The sequence below is a fragment of the Cygnus atratus genome, chromosome 8 (assembly GCF_013377495.2).
Source record: "Cygnus atratus isolate AKBS03 ecotype Queensland, Australia chromosome 8, CAtr_DNAZoo_HiC_assembly, whole genome shotgun sequence".
Classification (NCBI taxonomy): Eukaryota; Metazoa; Chordata; class Aves; order Anseriformes; family Anatidae; genus Cygnus; species Cygnus atratus.
The window spans coordinates 13,380,390-13,401,215 of NC_066369.1; the positions used below are offsets into that span (position 1 = coordinate 13,380,390).

At 39.3% G+C, this 20,826-nt stretch overlaps 1 long non-coding RNA gene across 1 annotated transcript; it reads right to left on the minus strand.

The window, feature by feature from the left end:
* Positions 1-18,314: 18,314 nt before the first annotated feature.
* Positions 18,315-19,740, minus strand: LOC126913400 (uncharacterized). The gene is made up of 2 exons (XR_007708621.1): positions 19,504-19,740; positions 18,315-19,132 (listed from the first exon to the last, which is right to left on the minus strand). It is a non-coding gene; the product is annotated as an uncharacterized LOC126913400 (long non-coding RNA).
* Positions 19,741-20,826: the final 1,086 nt, after the last annotated feature.

A 20,826-nucleotide genomic window follows, 5' to 3' on the forward strand; every position in this document is an offset into this window, starting at 1 on the left:
AACAACTTGATTTACAGTGCAAAGAAGCAGAGAGGCAAATCATGAACAAATAAAGATGGAACAGGTAACTTTTAATAGGCTGCTAAAAAGATGCCTTTAAACAATGGAGTGAGGACATTTGCATGTCCATCCTGCTTTAAGATTCCTATCCTAAGGTCAGAAGCTTCCAATTTTTAAGGGGGAATAATTTCAATTTCATCAGAAATTTTCTTTGTAATTCTGAATTTCTACCTTGGTTTAAATCTCTTGAATTAAATACCTTTCCTGGAGTCTTGTAACAATCAGTAGAAGTCATACATTGGAACGCAAAACTCTGTCTCCCTCTTATAGGAACAAAGGCAATGCTTCATTTTTGATGAAACATAAAACTGAACATGATCTGATCTGAAACAAATTTGATTTGTGCTTGCTGAAGATCTTAATCATAGAATCACATATTCATTTAGGTTAGAAAAGACCTCTAAACCATGTCCCTGAGGATTGCATCTACATGTCTTTTCAATACCTCTGGGCATGGTGACTCAGCTGCTTCCATGGGCAGCCTGTTCTGCTATGTTACAACCCTTTCAAGGAAGATTTTTTTCCTAATATCCAATCTAAACCTCCCCTGGTGCAACTTGAGGTCATTTCTTCTTGTCCTATCTTTTCTTGTGTGGGAGAAGAGACTGAAACCTACACTGCTACAGTCTCTTTCAGGGTAGCTGTAGAGAGCAATAAGGTATTCCCTCAGCCTCCTTTTCTCCAGGCTAAATAACCCTACATCCTTCAGCTGGTCCTCATAAGACTTGTTCTCTAGACCCTTCAGCAGCTTCATTGCCCTTCTTTGGAGAAACTCCAGAATCTTGATGTCCTTCTTGTGGTGAGGGGCCCAAAGCTGAATACAGTACTCAACATTCAGCCTCTGCAGAGCTGAATACAGAGGGACAATCACTTCCCCAGTCCTGCTGGCCACATTATTCCTGATTCAATCCAGGATGCCGTTGGCTTTCTTGGTCACCTGAACACACCACTGGCTCATATTCAGCCAGCTATTGACCAGTATACGCAGGTCCCTTTCCGATGGGCAGCTGTTTTCCAGCCACTCTTCCTCCAGCCTACAGCATTGCATGGTTTGTTGCGACCCAGGTGCAGGACCTAGCACTTGGCCTTGTTGAACCTCACACAGTTGGCCTCTGCCCATCGGTCCAGCCTATCCAGACCCCACTGTGGAGCCCTCCTACCCTTGGGCAGATCGATACTCGTGCCTAACTTCTGCAAAGTTCTGTGTCTTCTGCAAACTAACTGAGAGTGCACTCGATTTCCTCATCCAGATCATTGATAAAGATATTGAAGAGAACTGGCCCCAGTACTGAGCCCTGGGGGACACCACTTATGACTGGCCTCCAGCTGGATTTAACTCAATTCACCATGATTCTTTGGGCCCTGCTACCCAGCCATGTTTTTACCCAGCAAAGCTTATACCCATCCAAGCCATGACCAGTCAGTTTCTCCAGAAGAATGCTGTGTGAAATGTTGTCAAAAGCTTTACTAAAGTCTAGGTAGACCATACCCACAGCCTTTCCCACATCCACTAAGCATGTCACCTTGTCATAGAAAGAGGTCAGGTTCATCAGGTAGGACCTGCCTTTGATAAACCTGTGCTGACTGGGCCTGATCGCTTTGGTGTCCTGTATGTGCTGTGAGATGGCACTCCACATGATCTGCTCCATAACCTTCTGTGGCACTGAGGTCAGACTGACAACAGGCCTGTAGTACCCCAGGTCCTCCTTCTGGCCCTTCTTGTAGATGGGCATCAAATTTGCTAACCACCAGTTGACTGGGACCTCCCCCAGTAGCCAAGAATGCTGATAAATGATGGAAAGTGGCTTGATGAGCATGTCTGCTAGATCCCTCAGTACCCTTGGGTGGATCCCATCTGGCCCCATAGACCTGTATATGTCTAAGTGTTTTAGTAGGTTGCTAACCATTTCCTCGTGAATTGTGAGAGCTTCGTTCTGCTCCTGTCCCTATCTACCAGCTCAGCAGGCTGGATACCCGGAGAATAACTGGTCTTGCTGCTAAAGACTGAGGCAAAGAAGGCATCAGCATTTTCCTTATGTCTTGTTACTGTGTTTCCCCCAGCCAGCAATCCCATTACCTTTTGGGGTAAAGAAGCCCTAATTCCTTCATGACAATTCCTGGGCACTTCTGTGATTTCTAACCCATCAGTAACCCTTGTGCCTTTGCTGTCACATGGCTCTCCATCCCCTACCTCCTCTGGGACAACAGACTGAAGGACCTTGCTAGCATACCATCTCACAACTACTGGCATACTGCTCCCAGGCAAGCCTGGTTTTATCCCTTTTCTCCTTCAAATCTAGTTTAAAGCTCTTTCAATGAGTCCATTCAACTCCTGTTAAAAAACAATTTCCCCCCTTTGACACAAGCATACCTCATTTGTTGCCAGCAGGCTTGGTGTCTTGTCAAACGACCCATGATGAAAGCAAACAAACAAACATCAAACCAAAGTCCTGCCTGTGACAAAAGTGCTTGGAGCCAGGTATCGATCTGTGGGCACTTCCTGTTTCTCCCATCATAATTCCCTGCAACTAGAGGGATAGAAGAAAACACTACTTGTGCTCCTAATCCCTTAACCAGTTGTCCCAAGACCCTGAAGTCTCTCTTGATTGCCCTTGGACTTGTTGAAACTTCCTTACTGCCTACATGAAAAATCGATTTGAGGGTTTCCCCAGAGAAGGAATCTTTCTCTTTGCATCTCTAACCCAGGCCCCTGGGAAGCAGCAGGCTTCCCTATGAAGGGGGTCTGGTCTGCATACTGGGTCTTCTGTTCGCTTCAGAAGGGAGTCTCCTCTGACAATGACACAACCTTTTGTCTTTGTGCAAAGTTTTGATGCAGGGTATAGGCTGGCTTACCCTCAATGACACCTCCAAACTAGATGAACCGTACTCCTCAATATCGTTTGGTTCCACTTGCAGAGCCTCATACCTATTGCACACAGGCACCTGGGAAGGTGGGGTGTTCACTGAGGAGATGCACCAGCCACGCTGGGCAGGGACTTGTTGCCACTGCCCCTTGTCCATTAGGTCACTGTGTGCAGCCATGTGGGGAGAGGATAGGGAATCCTTCATACAGTGTGTCCCTTCTGTCTGTTGGGCCTGTCCCATGGAAGGTAAGGAGCAACTCCAGTGGTCTGTCTCTACCTCTGACTCCCTGATACTCTTCAACATACTCACCTTCTCCCTGAGCTCTGTCACTAGGCAGAGGAGTGCCTCCACCTGGGTGCACCTCCCATGGTTGTGCTCACTCCTGAGCACTGCTGTGCTCACTCCTGTGCTGGTGCAGGAGCAGGGCTCACCCTGCATCCTGACACCTGGCTGGCGGTGTGTTCCCCCAGAGCTCTGTCTGGGAAGCTGCATCGGTTGTGGTGGGTGTTGAGCTCCAAGAGGCCACGGCCTTCTGCCGGGTGGATACCATTGCTTCCTGATCGAGCCATCCAAGCTTCAGTGCCCTCTCTGCACACCTTCCCATGTGAACTGATCACAATAAATTAAATATTTGTTTTAAAAAAAATCAGTGATTCTGATTCTAGTAGCTAATCAAAGAAAAGTTAAAATTCTTTATGTTACTTTACATAAAGCAGACAAACATAGATCGCATGGGAACAAACATACCTAAGAAACTACACTAAGGGAAAGACTCAACGATGCACGCGCACATAGATTTTTTAAGATCTCAGTTTCTGTTCTGTCTGCCAAAACAGCATGAAGACAGACAAGTTATGTTTAAAGTCTGATTCCAGATTTAGGCTCAAGGTTTTTGGCATTTAGAATGAGGAAAACAGTTTTCACTCAGGATACAGATGCTGTTGTTATTTGTATTATCAGGTTGTGCTGTGATAGAAAGCACATTTATTTCCTACTACATACTATGTGTGCAAATTATAATTTGTGCAATTAGAAATTAAAAAAGGAAAGGTTATAAAAAATGCTAGACTTCAATGTCACCAGTGTTAAATAACATTAAAGCAAAAGTTAAAGATGTAGCCGCTGAATGTTAAAAAAAAAAAAAAAAAAAAACACCACACAACAACAACAAAAACAATAACTCCTTTAAGAAAAAAGCCTCCCTGTAGCCAATATTAACGTAAATTTCTTGGCTGGAGAAAGAAAGATCCAGTATTGCATGTGTTTATAAAATAATTCTATCTCTTTAAGACATCTGCCAGAGTAAGTTGCCTTCTACCTAGTCCTGCTTGGCTGGATTTTTTATTATTATTATTTTTTTCACTGTGTGCCAAAGTGAAAAATACTATCCGTTGTTTTAAAGTAGTTGGTCAGAAATTTTAAACCAGAGACTGACTTATTAGGCTAGAAGCCCTTTGGGTGGAGAACTTCTCTTTCTGAGCTTTGTTGTGTAAAGAACTCAGATGGAACATCCTGTGTTGTACCACTGATTTCCCATATGGAAGCATGCTGAATGTCTCTCACTAAACTTATTACTCAAGCCAAACAAAGCCAAGAGGATGGCTGTGTTACTATTTACGACAAACTTATTAGCCCACCTAAAAAAGTGTAATACTATGCAAATCATAATTAAAAATATATATATATTAAAAAGTATATCTCATATGGAAGGGATTCTCTATTAGAACTTTAGTAAATTTTGATAAACAAACCACAAAAAAATTGCTTAGTATTTCTGCAAAGTTATTTTTCTTTTTGTTTTAACAAAACAATTTATATTTCATATCTGAATTGTTTTTTCAGCTTCTCATAAGAAAAAACATAACAATTCTTCTTTTCTTTATTAATTTTAGCTCTCTTTTGTAGTTGACCACATTAAAAAAAATGGCAAAATATAAAAGTTAATATATACATATTCAGTTATATTGTACATATTCATTCTAAAATTAATACTGTCATTATTATCAGAAACAGTTCACATATACCCATAGCTTATTATTCTTTAAATGAAGCAACTCACACCACCAAAGTACTTTTTCATGCTGCTGTTATGGAAACAATCAATCCTTGTGTTCTACACCAAAAAGATAACATATTGAATTTACCAAACTGTTCCTTATCAACAGTGAACAAAACATTCTGACAATTCAAGAGCAAATTGTTCTAACTAGTCAATAATTTCCTTGATCTGTATTTATTCTGAATTGAGTTGTGTAGAAAGGCCAGAGTAAAAAGGCAAAACAAAATGCAAAAATGTATTTAATTTTATACTGAAGTGAAAAGAATCAAAATTTGACTTTATATCCTTTCTGTGGAAAAAAGTACACTTGTTCCTAACAACTGTTTTCATTTTTCGTTCTAGGATCAAAAGTTCTCATCCATTTAAGCCGAAGTCTAGAGGCCTAGCCAAAAGGCAATCAGGATCAAGGACTGCTTCCCTGCAATGCTTTAAAAAAAGAATGGCTAATCATTCGTAAATGAAAATCAGAACATCTGCAGCACATCTCCAGCTGTTATGTAATGGTGTATGGGGTTCATGCAGGCTACACCAAAAGACAGTCTTGGGGAAAAAAAAAAAAAAAAAGCCCTCTTAAATATTTGTTCTAATCTGAAAACAATGAGATGAAAAGACAAAACATTGTCAAGTGTATAAACACCACACAGGATTAGATCATATGTATTTGTCATTAGCCCAAGAAATAAATTCTTCCTAGGTGTTCATCGTGTTATTGCATACCATGGGCTAAAGAGAAATAACAAAGCAGGAGCAAAGAGGTAGGCACATGGGCAAGAGTTGGAGAGGTAGGGAGAGAACAATATCATATGCATAGGAAGAGAAAAACTGCCTAGATCCTACTTGTGTCATGTAAGATTTCTGAGAACCTCCTTAGAGAAAAGTATTTCTCCAACCCAAGGCACTCCTCAGTTTATTTTCGTGAATTTCCAAGAATAGCATCATTTGAAGTTCAATATAATGATAATAATAATAAATACTTTATTTACATCATAAAACCTCTTTATATTATATTTTCATGAAGATTACTAACTCAACAAGGTTTTAAATTACCCTTAAAATTGCCTTCCTAATTTATTCTTTTCATCTTTGTATTCTCACTTTGGAGAGAATCTCTGCATCTCTTTCAATGAGTCTGAAAAAAAGTCTTTTTAAAAATATAATAAAATTTTATTTGGGGGAATGGATTTTCATTTCATCTTAACTAGCTATCAAAATCTGCATACATACTCCTTTTTTTTTTTCTGCAGGAAATGGGTTATTTTTGCTAAAAATTTTTGGTGGCATTTTTCTCTGAGAAGGAGGGAGTTTCATTTTCTATTTGTTAATGGTTAGAACAGACTGAATCATCAAAATGGGCACCTGCAGTTAAATACAAAATATTAATTCAATATAGTAATAAATGAAATAACTTCATTCTCCATGGCCCTAATTAGAAATAAACCTCAGCAATTTTCTTATGCCACAGTTTTAAGTAGTTCTTACACTTTAATAAAGTGATTCATCAGAAGAAATGTCTATTTTCGTAAAAACAACTGAAGCAATTAACTGGTCTCTCTTTACCCACTTCTGAAGCAAAAAGAAAGATACATTCAACACAGAATATATAACCTCTTTTATTTATTCATTTTAAATTACCATAGAAGATGCTTCTGCTCCTGGTAATCACAGGTTCCATGGGAAAATAAGGAAATGAAAGATAAATCTGCTGACTTCATGGTAAAGGGAGTACAGATTAATTCTCTATCTCCTTTACTGTTCCTGTGACTCTATAGGTAAATTACAGCAGTTACATGCTATAACAATTTAGAGCAGATAGACCCGTTCCCAGAAGCCATTCTCCATGCATCCTTTCTGAAGTATGGTACTCCAGATGGCTCCTTCTGAACAGCCCTAAAATGTCTCTCCTTGCCCTCAAAACCATCTTCTCATGCTTCCTGTTCTGAAAAACAGGGGCTAAAGACAGTTGGTATAAAATCAATAGTGGTGGTTTTAGAGATTAATCCAAGATGTCAATGAGTTATATCTCCTAGTGTTGATCCAAGGACCCAAATTCTGAAAATAAATCAATTTAGGCTTTCTTCCAGATTTTATTTTCGTTGTTTTCTGTTCACACTGAACACCTAAGCCAAGTAACGAAAGCACTAAAGCAGATTGAGACCAGAAATAGTGAGTCAACATAGAGGACAGTGACCATTTTTACCAGCCAGACATAAGTTTATGTTTGTCATAAGATACTTAAACTTTGAAAGCTTCCCACATTGGTATTTATAGAGGATTATGTCCTTTGTATAATAATAGTCTTTGAGTAGCTGCAGGTAAATGTGGGTCAGGTGGAGGTTGCAGTTTTGGCAGATCAGCGCGGAACATGATCCAGGTTTGTCAAACGTTAATGTCAGTTGCCTTTCACTCATCTTTAAAGTACAAATGATAAAAGGTCAAATGGACTGTCCTTTGCACTGAAAACTGAAAACTGAACAATTATGAAGAGTAGAGCTTCATCCAGGCAAGAGAAAGTCAGCCTGAAGGAAACATTTTACAATAAGACTTCCAGAAGTAAATTTTATTATTATTATTATTATTATTATTATTTTTAAAATACTTAACAATGAGTTAAAAGTCAACAACTTACTTTGGCAAAATCAATATAAATTGAACAGTGTGTGGATTTAGGTTTAGATTTGTTTAGATTTAGGTTTAGTTTGTTTATTCTCCCCTCAGTGAAGATGCGTAGAACATAATCCAGAGGGCATCTGTGCAGTCTACTGTTTATGCAGAAGTCTCTGCAAGCTTCCAGAGGACATTGGGCAAAAGTGTTTGGGGACACTGTAGCTTGTGTCTTCATACAGTAGAATCATGTGTTTCCAACAATTCAGTTATTCATTTTTTCACTAACACTTTCTTCAGTTAATAAACAGCAGGAGCTATCATGGCCAGAAGCTCTGTCACTCCTGTGAAGCAACATGGCCAGAGGCACTGAGCTATCCTGCATCTAGGACAGGCATTGTATGACAAGAGTTCAGGAATACATTTTATAAGGGTATTAGTAGGGTGAAATTCATTTTTGTCCCATAGTTACAGTTCTAGTAGAGCTGGATATCAGGGCTGTGCTTGTGTCCACACCTAATACATTTAGTCATTCATTTCCTATCCAGTTATCCAGGTTGAAACTGGATGTTTTGATGGTATGGCAGGACAGGACTGCTTTTACTGGTGCAGTAGTTTGAAGAACATAAACATTATAAGTACAACACACCTTAAATAGTTAATTAAGTTGAGGTATACATCCTAACAGAAAGACTGGAGACTGGCCCATGCAAGTGCCCTATCAAGCTCCCTTCCTACATCTGGAGAAAGGAAAATGGCTTTTCAAGCACTCAGTGTTTCCTGAACAAGCCAACCCTTCCCCTTCCTGCTATCATCCAGAGAGGGACACAGATCTGCAACAGGCAGTGCTGGAGAATGAGTGGTAGTGGGTGTTTGCAAACAGCTGCCACTACAGAGGGGTGACAAAACTTCTTTTACAAGGTTTGATCCTGGCTGGACTTCAGTCTGTCTACAAACATTATTTCATCTTCATGTTCACTGCTTGTACTTTGAAAACTTTATTTACAATTAGAAAAAACTTTTCTTTAAACAAAATGTGGATTTTGGAATATTTAATCCCAACAGGCAATATCTCAGTAGTAAATTCTGCAAACTCATTGCAGGGAATTAGGAATCTGCTTGCCATCAGCACTTCATAAAAAAAGAAATGAAATCAGTGACAGAAATTATGGTCATATTATAAAAACAGAAGTGCAGAGAAGTAAATAATCCCTCATTGAGCTTCCTTGAGTGATACCAAGTATAATTGTTGCACACACCAACCATACATGGTATGGAAATTACAGAATGACACGAGAAAAAAACTGCTCTGCTCACGTAGCTCAACTCAAATCAGAATCAGTGTGTTTTTGTTTGTTTGTTTGTTTTTTAATAGCACATAATTAAATGACAATCACACAGACATACCTTCTGGATCAAATCAGCAAAGCAACATATAAACCACATTACTAGACATTCATTAGCTCTTATTTGTTCTTGAGAAATAAATATAGACCATATTGCTGTCAAGGTGACTTCTGTTGGTGTTACACCCAGGTTTACTCTGTTATCCCCCAAGTATCTTAATGCACATGACTTTTCAAGCTGAATCTTTTCTTCTAAAGTTTCTCGCTCATCCTCTGGATACCATTTAATTTGGTTCATCATCATTTTAAGTAATTTTTTGCTAATGTTAATTTGCTGTTGACCATCACTATTGTTTAGGCAAGCATCCTTTCAGAGGAGAAAGTTTGGGGTATTCTGGTCACACACACTGTTGGAGTTCTAGTTCTTAATGTATTATCCAGGCTGTTTTACCAAGAGGAGGCCATGCAGATTGTCCTACAATGTAAGATGGATAGACATACAGAGACAGTAAAGATTTTATTAATGACTTTTTCAACTTTTACACAAAGTGTTAACAGGAGTTTTTCAAAATGTAATTCATCTGGATGAACAGAGTTTAGTGTTCCGTTTTAGAGCTCTATCAAATTTCCTTTATCCATGCAGTGCATCTGGCTAATTCTGACACCCTCTTACATCCTAAAAGTCAAACATGATGTTCCAAGTGGTTTGTACAACATTGACATAGACATATTTTTTCTGCTTTTCACCATGATATGACTTTAACATATGCAACACAAAAAACATTTGGAATTTTTTCTCTCATCTGGCATTCTGCCTTACTGAAACAGATTTAATTTGTCTTTTATGAGTTCTACTTTTCTTTTATGTCTCCCACATCAACACTGAATCTCTGAGGTATTGAAGTAACTCTTCTTTAGGTGTATTAGTTTGACATTTTCAAAGATCACTCTTACTGTATTCCTATCCTGGGTTCCCAGTATTGCTGGGTCCCTTTTCATTTCTTTTCATTGCCCTTATTTTTGCCTTACACATGACTAAGTGACCAAGGACCACAGTTTTCACTTAATAGATGGTGTAACTGTTACAGGTGCAGGTAAAAAAAGGAAACGGAAAAAAGGTCTTTACTGAGCTAAGAACTTCCTTCTCAAAATCCTTAATCCTTTCTGAACTTAATCTCACCAGTAACAGTATTGTTGCATCTGAAAAGCAGGTAACTCATTTGTGCTAAGATGTAATCCTTTATCAATAACTTGGCTTTTCATATAATATACAATTCATATACACAAAGTTTTCAAATGTTCAGAAAAAAAAAAGTCTACTTTTCATTATAAAATCAGTTCATTTGCTAGTAAAAAAAGAAGACATTAAAGGTAGACACTCTTATACCTTAACAGAACCCTTAAAATCAATCCTGTATTTTGACTGAAGTAAAGTTTCAGGATACTGAAAAGCCTGTTTTTCAGTAAGGAAATTTTCACTGTGGAGAAGGGAGTACAGATATTATACATATGCATTCAGAAAACAACACTAAGTATTCTACCTTTTGAACATGAGGTGACACTAAGAGAAAAGGAACTTTCTTAACTGGGTTATTGCTGTAGAGTAGGTAGGCAAATATTTTATCTGCCAGTAAGACTAGGATTATGTGTCTGTGTTCTTAGAAGTAGTTCCAGAAAGATCGTGGCTAGTATCACACCAGGTGGAGGAATTACAATGAATGAAACAGAATGAGCAGCAATACAGAAGTTGAGCAGCTGTGCTTAGATACTTAATACTGTTATTCTCTCGCTGCAAGATTAATTCCATGGTCATCTCAAAGAAATGATTTTAGCTGGCTGTATTTTCCCCATACTTGTCTGATAAGTGATTTTCCTTCATAGAGATATATTTCAACTTTATAATTGTAAATTTAATATAACAGTTTAGTACACGTTCACATTTATCAACATCAGTAATAGTTGCTCAAGAGAAAAAAAAAAAGTAATTTTCCTCTGTCTTTGGCGAATTCTGTAGTAGAATCTAAGTTTTATAAAATTACTGTGTATCTATACAGTTGATTTTTCTTTTTCCATGCACTTAGCATTCCCTCCTGTTCTCCTTCACCAAAGACTAGAAAGAACCTGTGCTGAGTTATTTCTGCTTCTCAGTCTGCCTCATCCATTGCTATATAAAATAATGTCTCTGGAAGATAGTATGGTGACAGCACGGCAAATATTTCAATTTCTGTTAATATGCAGATTGCAAAACCCTTGTAAACAAACTGAATGTTAACAAAAGCAAAGGAAAATCCACAAGTGTCTGGTTATACTCCTAATAAAGATAAATCCAACCAGCAGACTATATCAGACTTCAGTATGTGTTGAAGATTGAGTTTACTGTTTTGACAGAGACACATGTTAGTGCTTGAACATGAGTCCCTTTTACGCAAGGGTGACTGAGGGAGTGGGATTCTTGTGAATAGCAGCAGATGGCACTTCTAACTATTTTAAAATAGTCATATTAACAGATGTGATTGCACAAAACTAGGTGGACTTTGCCTTTATTTATTTGTGTGTGTGTGCAATGTGTAATTTTGGTGAGATTTGTTATGAGTTATTCTTATAGTTTTTCGTTATCTGAGTTAGTCAAATGAGAAGCAGAAATTATGATAATGGGTTGTATTTGTAGCTATAAGGTGGTCCTCTTGATCGTATCTGAGGAGCTACAAAGGAAGAACAAGCAATTCTAGACTTCTTTAAGGAATTTCTTAAGCACTGTACTGTGTCAACAATACTGGAATGTGGCACACTCACTAAATAATCACGCATGTATTCTGGAGTCAGATTTCATAGAATTATAGAATGGTTTGGTTTGGACGTGACCTCTAAAGATCATGTAGTACAACCTCCCCTACAATGGGCAGGGACATCTCTCAGTAGATCAGGCTGCCCAAAGCCACGTTGAACCTGACCCTGAACACTTTCAAGGATGGGGCATCCACAACTTCTCTGGGCAACAAGATCCAGTATCTAACCACCCTCATAGTGAAGAATTTCTTCATTATATCTAATCTAAATGTACCTTCTTTCTGTTTAAAATCATTACCCCTTGAGCTGGCACTACACACCTTTGTAAAAAGTCTCTCTGCCTTTCCTATAAGCCCCCTTTAAGTACTGAAAGGCTGCGGTAAGGTCTTCTTGGAGCCTTCCCTTCTCCAGGCTAAACAACCCCAACTCTCTCAACGTTTTTTTCATAGGAGAGTTGCTCCAGATCTCTGATAATTTCTGTGGCCCTCTTCTCTGGCTCTAACAGGTCCACATCTTTCTTGTACTTGGGGCCGCAGAACTGGATGCAGTACTCCAAGTGTCTAACGAGAGCAGAGTAGAAGGGGAGAATTAATTCTCTTGACCTGCTGGCCATGCTGCTTTTGATGCAGCCCAGGATTTGATTGGCTTTCTGGGCTGCAAGTGCATATTGCTGGCTTGTGTCAAGACTTTCATCCACCAGTACCTTCAAATCATTCTCTAAACAGCTGCTATCAATCCATTCATCACCTAATTTATACTGATGTTTGGGACTGACCCAGCCCAGGTGCAGGACCTTGCACTTGGAGCTGCTGAGCTTCAGAAGGTTTATGTGGCCCACTTCTCAAGCCTGTCTATGTCCCTTTGGAGGGCCTCTCTTTCTTCTCTTGTGTCAACTGCAGCACTCAGCTTGGTGTCACCTGCAAAAATGCTGATGGTGCACACAGTCTATGTTAAATAAAGATATTTAAAATTACTGGTCTCGATACAGGCACCTGAGGAAAATCACTCGTCATTAGTCTCCACCTGGACATGAAGCTGTTGTCTGCAACTGTCTGGGTGCAATCATCTAGCCAATTCCTTATGCACCAAATACTTCACCCTTCAAATCCATCTCTCTCAGGCCTAGAGACAAGGATGTTATGTGGGACCATGTCAAAGGCCTTCCAGAAATCCAGGTAGATGACATCAGTAGCTTTTCCCTTCTCCACTGATGTAGTCAGTTCATCACAGAAGGCCGCTAGGTTGGTCAGGAATGATTTGTATTCTTGTAGTTACCTGGGTCTTCCCGAGGAACTTCTCAGGGTCTTCCCAGGGAAGACTGTAGACTTACAGTTCCTTGTGTCTTTCTTTCTACTCTTTTTTAAAATGGGAGTCATGTTTCCCTTTTTCCAGTTATGGGGGACTTCACCTGACTGCCATGACTTTTCAAATATGATGGAGAGTGTTTTGGCAATTATATCAGCCAGTTCTCTCAGGACCCTAGAATACATTTCATGGGGCCCCACAGATTTATGTATGTTCAGGTTCATCAGATGGTCTCGAACCCAACCTTTGCATGCAGTGGGAGGATCTTCACTCCCCCCGTCCCTGCCTGGAGGTTTAGGGACTTGACAGACTTGAGAGGTGGAGAAAGAGTGACTGTCAGTGAAAACTGAGGCATAAATATTGTTGAGTACCTCAGCCTTCTCCATGGCTGTTGCCACCGGTTGCCATCTTGTTTATCAGAAGGGGTACGCTCTCGTTAGTCTTCTTTTTCTGACTAACGCACTTGAATCCCTTCTTATTGTTCTTTGCATCCCTTGCCAAGTTCAGCTCCAATTTGAATTTCTTATTTTGCTCCCTCCCTGACATTCCAAGCTTATAATTTCTTGATGTCTTCACCAATAAATATTGTGTCATAATGTACTAATCCAACATTTGTGTCCATCTCAGGCTGAACTGTGATGACAAATGTTTCCAAAAAAGAGTCCTGTAGAGAAGAACTTAGGAAGATGGTCCACAGCTCACGAAAATGTTAATGCAAAATTGTTCAAGACCTTAGCTGGGAAGAAGGCCATAAAAGACTAAAATAAGCAATAAATAAATAAATTTGAATTTACTTTTCTGAAAAAATAAAATAATACAATCAAGACAAATTTTAATTTCTGATTAAATAAAGCATTTTCCATCCAAAAGTCAGCTCACATTATTGTTATTGCTATCGTTCAGTCACCTGCAAAGTACTTTTTCCAAGTCTACAGCTAAACTGTCTTAAGATTAGTCTAGGGAATGTGCTAAGGCTTTAAGAGTTAGTCTCAATCATACTGCCCATGTCATTAACAAAGATGTTAAACAGCGCTGGTCTCAATGACCACTGAGGAACACCACTTTTTACTGATCTCCACTTGGACATTGACCATAACTCTTTGAGTGAGTTGTGTACCTGTCTTCCTGGTACAAAAAAGACAGGGATCTCCTGGAAAGAGTCTAGCAGAGGGCCACAAAGATGTTAAGGGGCCTGGAGCATCTCCCCTGTGAGGAAAGGCTGAGAGACCTGGGTCTGTTCAGCCTGGAGAAAAGAAGACTGAGAGGGGATCTTATTAATGTTTATAAATACCTTAAGTGTATTTATAAGTGTAGACAGAGGGATTTGGACCAACCTCTTTTCAGTGGTTTGTGGGGACAGGACAAGGGGCAATGGCCACAAAATGGATCACTGGAAGTTCCCCACCAACATGCAAGAGAACTTCTTCACGATGAGGGTGACAGAGCACTGGAACAGGCTGCCCAGGGTGGTTGTGGAGTCTCCTTCTCTGGAGATATTCAAGGCCCGTCTGGACGCCTACCTGGACAACCTGCTCTAGGGAACCTGCTTTGGCAGGGGTGTTGGACCCAATGATCTCTTGAGGTCCCTTCCAACCCCTACAGTTCTGTGATTCTGTGATTCTGTGAGTGTGGCCATCCAAACAACTCCTTACCCACTGAGAGATCTCTCCACCAAATCCATGCCTCTCTAATTTAGAGACAAGGATATCACAGGGGAGAACATCAAACACAAGACCACAGTGACAAGACCACTTGTGCCTGGCCACAGGGGGAACAGCCTGGCACCCAGGCACCCCAGGTCTTTGCCCAGGCTGGAGGACACAGCTGCTGCTTTTCCTTTTTCAGGATCAACCTGCTGAGCGTATATCCCAGAGACACACAGACATATGTAGTCACAGCCGAGGAGATTGGCTCTGGGGCAGATGCGTGCTGTAGCAGAGTGGGGAATCTTGGCAGGCACTTTTCTGCATCAAGACCACTCGAGGCAGTCAAGAGAGCCACCAGGACTCAGCAGCCCTCACAAGGGTGGCTGATGGGCATAGGCAGAGGCAGAAGCACCCCCCCCAGCCGTATAAAGGCAGCCCCTGGGGAGCGGGAGTGACCAGAAGCGGGGTCAAACAGGGTGGGCAACCAGGCCGCAGGCAACCAGCCCACGGTGTGTCAGTCATGCCGTGGTGCGGCAGTTTGCACAGGCAGCACAAACAGTCCTGCTCCCTCTTCTCCCTGCACACCCCCATGGGTTTGCAGAGGTCTGTAGTTACTGCACCCTCCCAGTCTGGGGTCCTTTTGCTCACAATCTTCTCAGCTGTAAGGTTCAGCCTTCCTGAAGGTGGTGACTTGCGGAAAACGGGCTCCACAATCAAGATTATACATATACATATACATACAGGATTGTAAAGTAGGTATATTTATTCAGCGATGGGCAGCACGGGGGGTGGTCCCACCAAAGTTGTGCGCACGCGACGCAGCAACTTGACATGGTTATATGCATTAAAGAGTTACATATGCATTAAGTTTCACAATGCACTTATACATATGCATAACCTGTCCCCACTTCATATTAAAATTAATTCAAGACATTTCCATAAGCTCCTCCCATCTGCACTTGCGCAGTGTCTCCTGGTAGTGGTCACTGGGGGTCGTGGGGATGAAGGTTGGTGTGTCTTCCTCATCACCGCTAGTTGACCTCTTGTCTTTGCACAGACTCAGTTGCTCCTTGGCTCTTGCCCATCCGCAGGACCAGTTTCTGCCAGTTTCTTAGGATAGGCTCACATTCTTATCAAGGGACTAACCTTAGTAAGGGGCCCAAGGCTTCTTGCTTTAGTTAATTTGCCCAAGGCTTCTTTCTTTAGTTAATTTGCACAATGCACAATAGTTAGCAAAGACATTAAGCAGCATCCACTAGTTTGACACTGTCAGCGCTCTATCTCTATTTGCTAAGATTCTCCTAAATCCCTCTCAGCAGTGCTTGTGGCTTGTTAGCCCACCAGTTAGTGTGACTGGAAGATTTGTTTCTGGTCATCGTCTCCCAGCGTAGAAGTCCTCTATCAAGTAACCCTGTTGACATAATCCTTCCTGCACTGTCGTATGCTCTTATAAATTAGCGTGACTGACCAGACTAGGATCCTGTCACTGTCTCCCTTTCTTATTATCCCTTGTTGCATTGGAAAAGGTCCTTGACCAGGTACCCTAAAAGGAGCATACGGTCTCCTTCTACATACCTTACATAAACTATACAACATCTCTAGTGATGAATTTTGTTGCTGTGAACGTCATTATCTTACAGCATTGTCTCACATCTTCTGAACACTGGAACTGATCTCTGTAACTTGGATATGAACAAGTGCTTTAGTAGTTCCTTGTTTGTTTTTGTTTGTTTGTTTTCTTCTCTTTCTTTTCTTTCTTTCTTTCTTTCTTTCTTTCTTTCTTTCTTTCTTTCTTTCTTTCTTTTTTCTTTTTCCTTCCTTCCTTCTTTCCTTCCTTCCTTCCTTCCTTCCTTCCTTCCTTCCTTCCTTCCTTCCTTCCTTCCTTCCTTCCTTCCTTCCATACTGATTCTTCTGTGCCTAGTCAAGATTGTTAAAGATAACAAAATAACTATAATTTCTCACTTGACTTCTTTTCTCCTGCTGTCCAGACATTTCCTGTTCCATACTCAGAGTATGTAAGGATGATGCAAGAAACCTGCTTATTCCATAGCAATGGCTGGGACATTTATAGCATCACAGAAATTTATGCTATATAAGGTTAAGAGGCCTGGCAGTCTTTTTTGAACTATCTGTTTCAAAGCCCAAGGAAATTGTTGAAAAAAATGGCAATGACCTTTTGCTTTAAGAGCTAATCCAGTAATGATTACACTTTCAGCTTCTTGTTTGTGTAATAAATACACAAGTGAGCTTTTCTGTTTCTGAAATAAAACTGTTATATTTAGTTTATGAGATAAGAAGTCATAGCACTGGCTGAGTACCCACGAATGAATTTTGGAAGAGTATAGAAATCTATTTCTAGTCAAAAGTGTTTTTCTCTGCAAACCTTGTGGGTAACAAAGAAGGAAAATCTGCAATTGCTGTCTACTAGGCAGTATTCTTATATTGCTTACTCTTTGGCAGATTTTTCTATGTTTGCTTAAAAACAAAATAAAACAAAACAAAAACAAACAAACAAAAACAGAAAAAGACCTTAATTACCGCCTGGTCATCTTGGAATCTAATTATCTGTTCATGATCCCAAATTAATTTCTGTTTCTTATTGGAGGATTATGTTTCCATTTGAAGGTATAAAAATATAGGTTAAAAAAAAAAAAAGCAAAACCTTATCAATATTTTCAAAGCTTAGATTTTTTTTTCCTTTTTTAATTGTAAATTGAGCTTTTCAATTCGGAAAGGTTGACAAGACAGAAATCAAAGTCTTAAAGTTAGGTTCCCGACAAATCCTATTCATAAGACATTAGAGCCTGTTACCAGGTTCTTCTTATTATTAAAACATCAAAATAAAAACATCTCCAAGTACAGCAGTACTTTGTGAAACCTGAAATCTGGGAGAAAAAGTCCTTCATGATGAGTGAGTAATCAAGTCTGGCAGCTTCTCTGTAAGCAATACTTACAGAAATACCTACAGAAATACTCCAGTCACATCTCCCTATAACGTAAGCCAAGACATTGAATGTATTTTTCTTCTCACTAACCTGGTAAATAACAGTAGGGAATCCTGCTGGCACTATAATCTCAATATTATTCTGCATTTGAAGTTGGAAACATTTTGTGTGCCCTTGACAGCATCTGGCTGTCAGCACACAAGCACACACATGCACTCAGAGGAATATCATGGCTCCTGTGGGAATTCCGTGAAATTGAAGAACCTTCCATTTTATGGCTCTGTGTAGCCCATGCTGCCTTTGGCAAACTAAAATTGTTAAGTTTTCTAAACAAAATTATCACCCTGTTGTTATTACAATACACAAAACACCACATTATAAAATCCAACAACACATAGCATCCTTTCAGAGTCAGGGTGACTTCAAAATAATCGATACTGAAGAAAGTTAACCTTAGACATATTAAGCAAAATCCAGTCCTAAACTCTTTTTTTTTGTAGAATATACCATCAAGGAGATCATTTAATTCAATTTACTTCTGAATCTTTATTAAACCAGCCCTGAATTCCTTACAGATTGGGGGGAACCCCCCACCACCACACACATACACCCCAAGCCCAAACTCATAATAAAATCTTTATTTTTTTTAATTTATTTTTTTATAGTAGGCTAACTATTGGAATACTGATGAACCAAAGAAAACAGTGGACATTTTCTTTTATTGCATGAGAAATAAAATGCATACAAGTAAGAAAGAACCTGTTTAAAGCTTAGCCTACAGAGTGTCAAGAAATTCCTTTTTGTTTCATTTGCAGAGTCATGCCCAAGACAAATAAAGGGAATGTCATAACCTTTGAAATATGTTGTCCAATTAGTCAACTTTGAAGCTGACCCAGAAGTCCAAATTCTGTAGCTGAATAAGTAAAACCAAAGGAACCATTTGAATGATTCAGATTAACACACAATATTTTAACCAAATGCAACTTTTGTCGGCTTAAAGAAGAAATGTTTTCCATATACCCATTCCAGTTTTCTCACTGCCAAACTTGACATCTCGATGTGATATATTTCTGATGGAAGAAGCACTACTTTCTCTCCTAGTTCTGCATCCGTTGTAGCTTTCAGGATGACAGAGGATAACGATGTTCAAGACAATGATATTTGCGGTAAACATTTCCAGTGACAGCTTTTCCAAACCTCTGCAGTACTCCAGTTCTACAGATGTAAACTATAACCCTACTTCTGACTGCTGAGTGTGAATACAGATGATAGTTGATTGAAGACTTCTCCAGTAACAACTGAATATTTATTTGTCATTGGTTACTACAACTTTGGCAGAGAAACATTAGTTGCTATTGATTTAGGTAGAAACATAAATTCTTCTTTAAAGGAAAATTAAATTTTGTATGCATGGTCTAACAGCCGAGGGTCCTAATTTGGACCAGTCCAAATTAGATTTTCCATTAGTGGAAATCTTCAGGTTATAGTCTTCATATTCTGTGTCTCTTCCTCACCCTGCTAGCATACATTAAAGTTTATTGATACATAAGTAGATCTCACTTATTAAAAGACTGCTTTATGATCTTATGCCATGTACTTCATTTTTGTAACAGATGGTACTTCTGATCACATTTGTTTTCTAGTAGAAAATGTAACACTATCAAAATAACACCAAACATAATATGAGAAATGTGTCCTGTATTCTACATAGAGTTCAGGAGACCTGACTGACATTGCCTTTCCCATAAAGCTGTCCTTTGTATGTTATATCTATATTTAGGCATTTTGAAGTTATGTAAAAGAAGAAGTATAAATGAGAACTTTTTGAAAGCTGGAAATATTAATTAACCTGTGAGATGGGAAGACAAGTCCAGAGAGTATCAATTTACCTGTAAAATCTTAAGGCAGATGACAGTACTCCCTGGAGCCCAGGATCAGCTGTTGTAGCTCTGTCTCCTGACTGATACAACTGCTTCTAGATGGAAGGTTGTGTTTTGTAAGGAAAGTGCTTTGAGGGACAGCCCTATCCTGTGACTCAAAGGGGCAGCTGTTACATAAAGTGGAGGGTAAGTCCTACCCTTCTGCTTCTCATTCTGCCCACAACTGTCTCTACTATCTCTACAAAATTTGCCAGCAGAACTGCAAAGCTGTCAGCCATCTCTGCCCAAATAAACTCTGCCAGAGGAAAACAGCAATCTGCCATTGCCTTTTCTCAAAGCATTCTTTATAACTGAGGAAGCATTTATCACATCCCTTTTCCTCATGTTCTTGGCTGTTTACTGATCTTGGATTAGAAATTGTAGACCTGAGAATAAAACTAAGAAAATAATTCATTTAGGAATGAATTTCTCTTAAGGAGGGCAGATCGTTAATGGCTTTGAGCTCTCTTAAAAAGAAGTGGATTTTTTTCATCAAGGTGGTCTTGTTACATACAGCAGCAGCTAGAGAAAAATAGTCTGTATAGAATTTAAATGTTTTGTTTTTAGGTTCTGTCTGTACCATAAATCTTTGCACAGATGTTCCAGGGGAAATTTCCTTTTGTATCCCATCTTTGCAAAGTTCAGTCATTCATCCCACATAAGCATTGTCCCCTTCCTTAAGATAGATAAAAGGGTATCTTTTAAAACAGGTCCTAAAAGATTTTGTTTGTTTGTTTATTTTTAAATAATGGGTTTTATGGTTGAAATGCAGATTATGTCACATGCATGCTCTGCATCACCAAAGCTAAATCAAATCTGTTCCAGATAAGAGCAGTCACTTGCTGTAATAGTTAGCATGGATAGGTTATCTGTAAGATGGAAAGATAAGTTTATTTACCTTCCTAAAGTTATTTCATGGGCACAGTCTACCTATGATTAGTTATCTAAGGATTCGTTTGATTTGATGTATAATCTTTTTTTATTTTACAGTGTGGATCAGCCATTTGTGAATGTCCTAATTCTGTCCAAATTACTTCAGTGTACTAATCCATATTTTCATTTTAACCTTTCTCTCTCTTTTTTATTTTTTTTATATATTTTTTTATTATTATTATTAAATTATTTTTCCCAGTTAGCTGTTACTGTATTAAATGGCTTGCATTGGCATCTATCTTTCCCTTTTAGGGTATATCAGATCCTAGATTTTTGAGGCCTCAGTTTCCCTTGTGCAAACCGACAGTCAGCTTTCACATTCCTTATGAGGCATTTCCTTTGTTTCCACTGTTAGTCTAA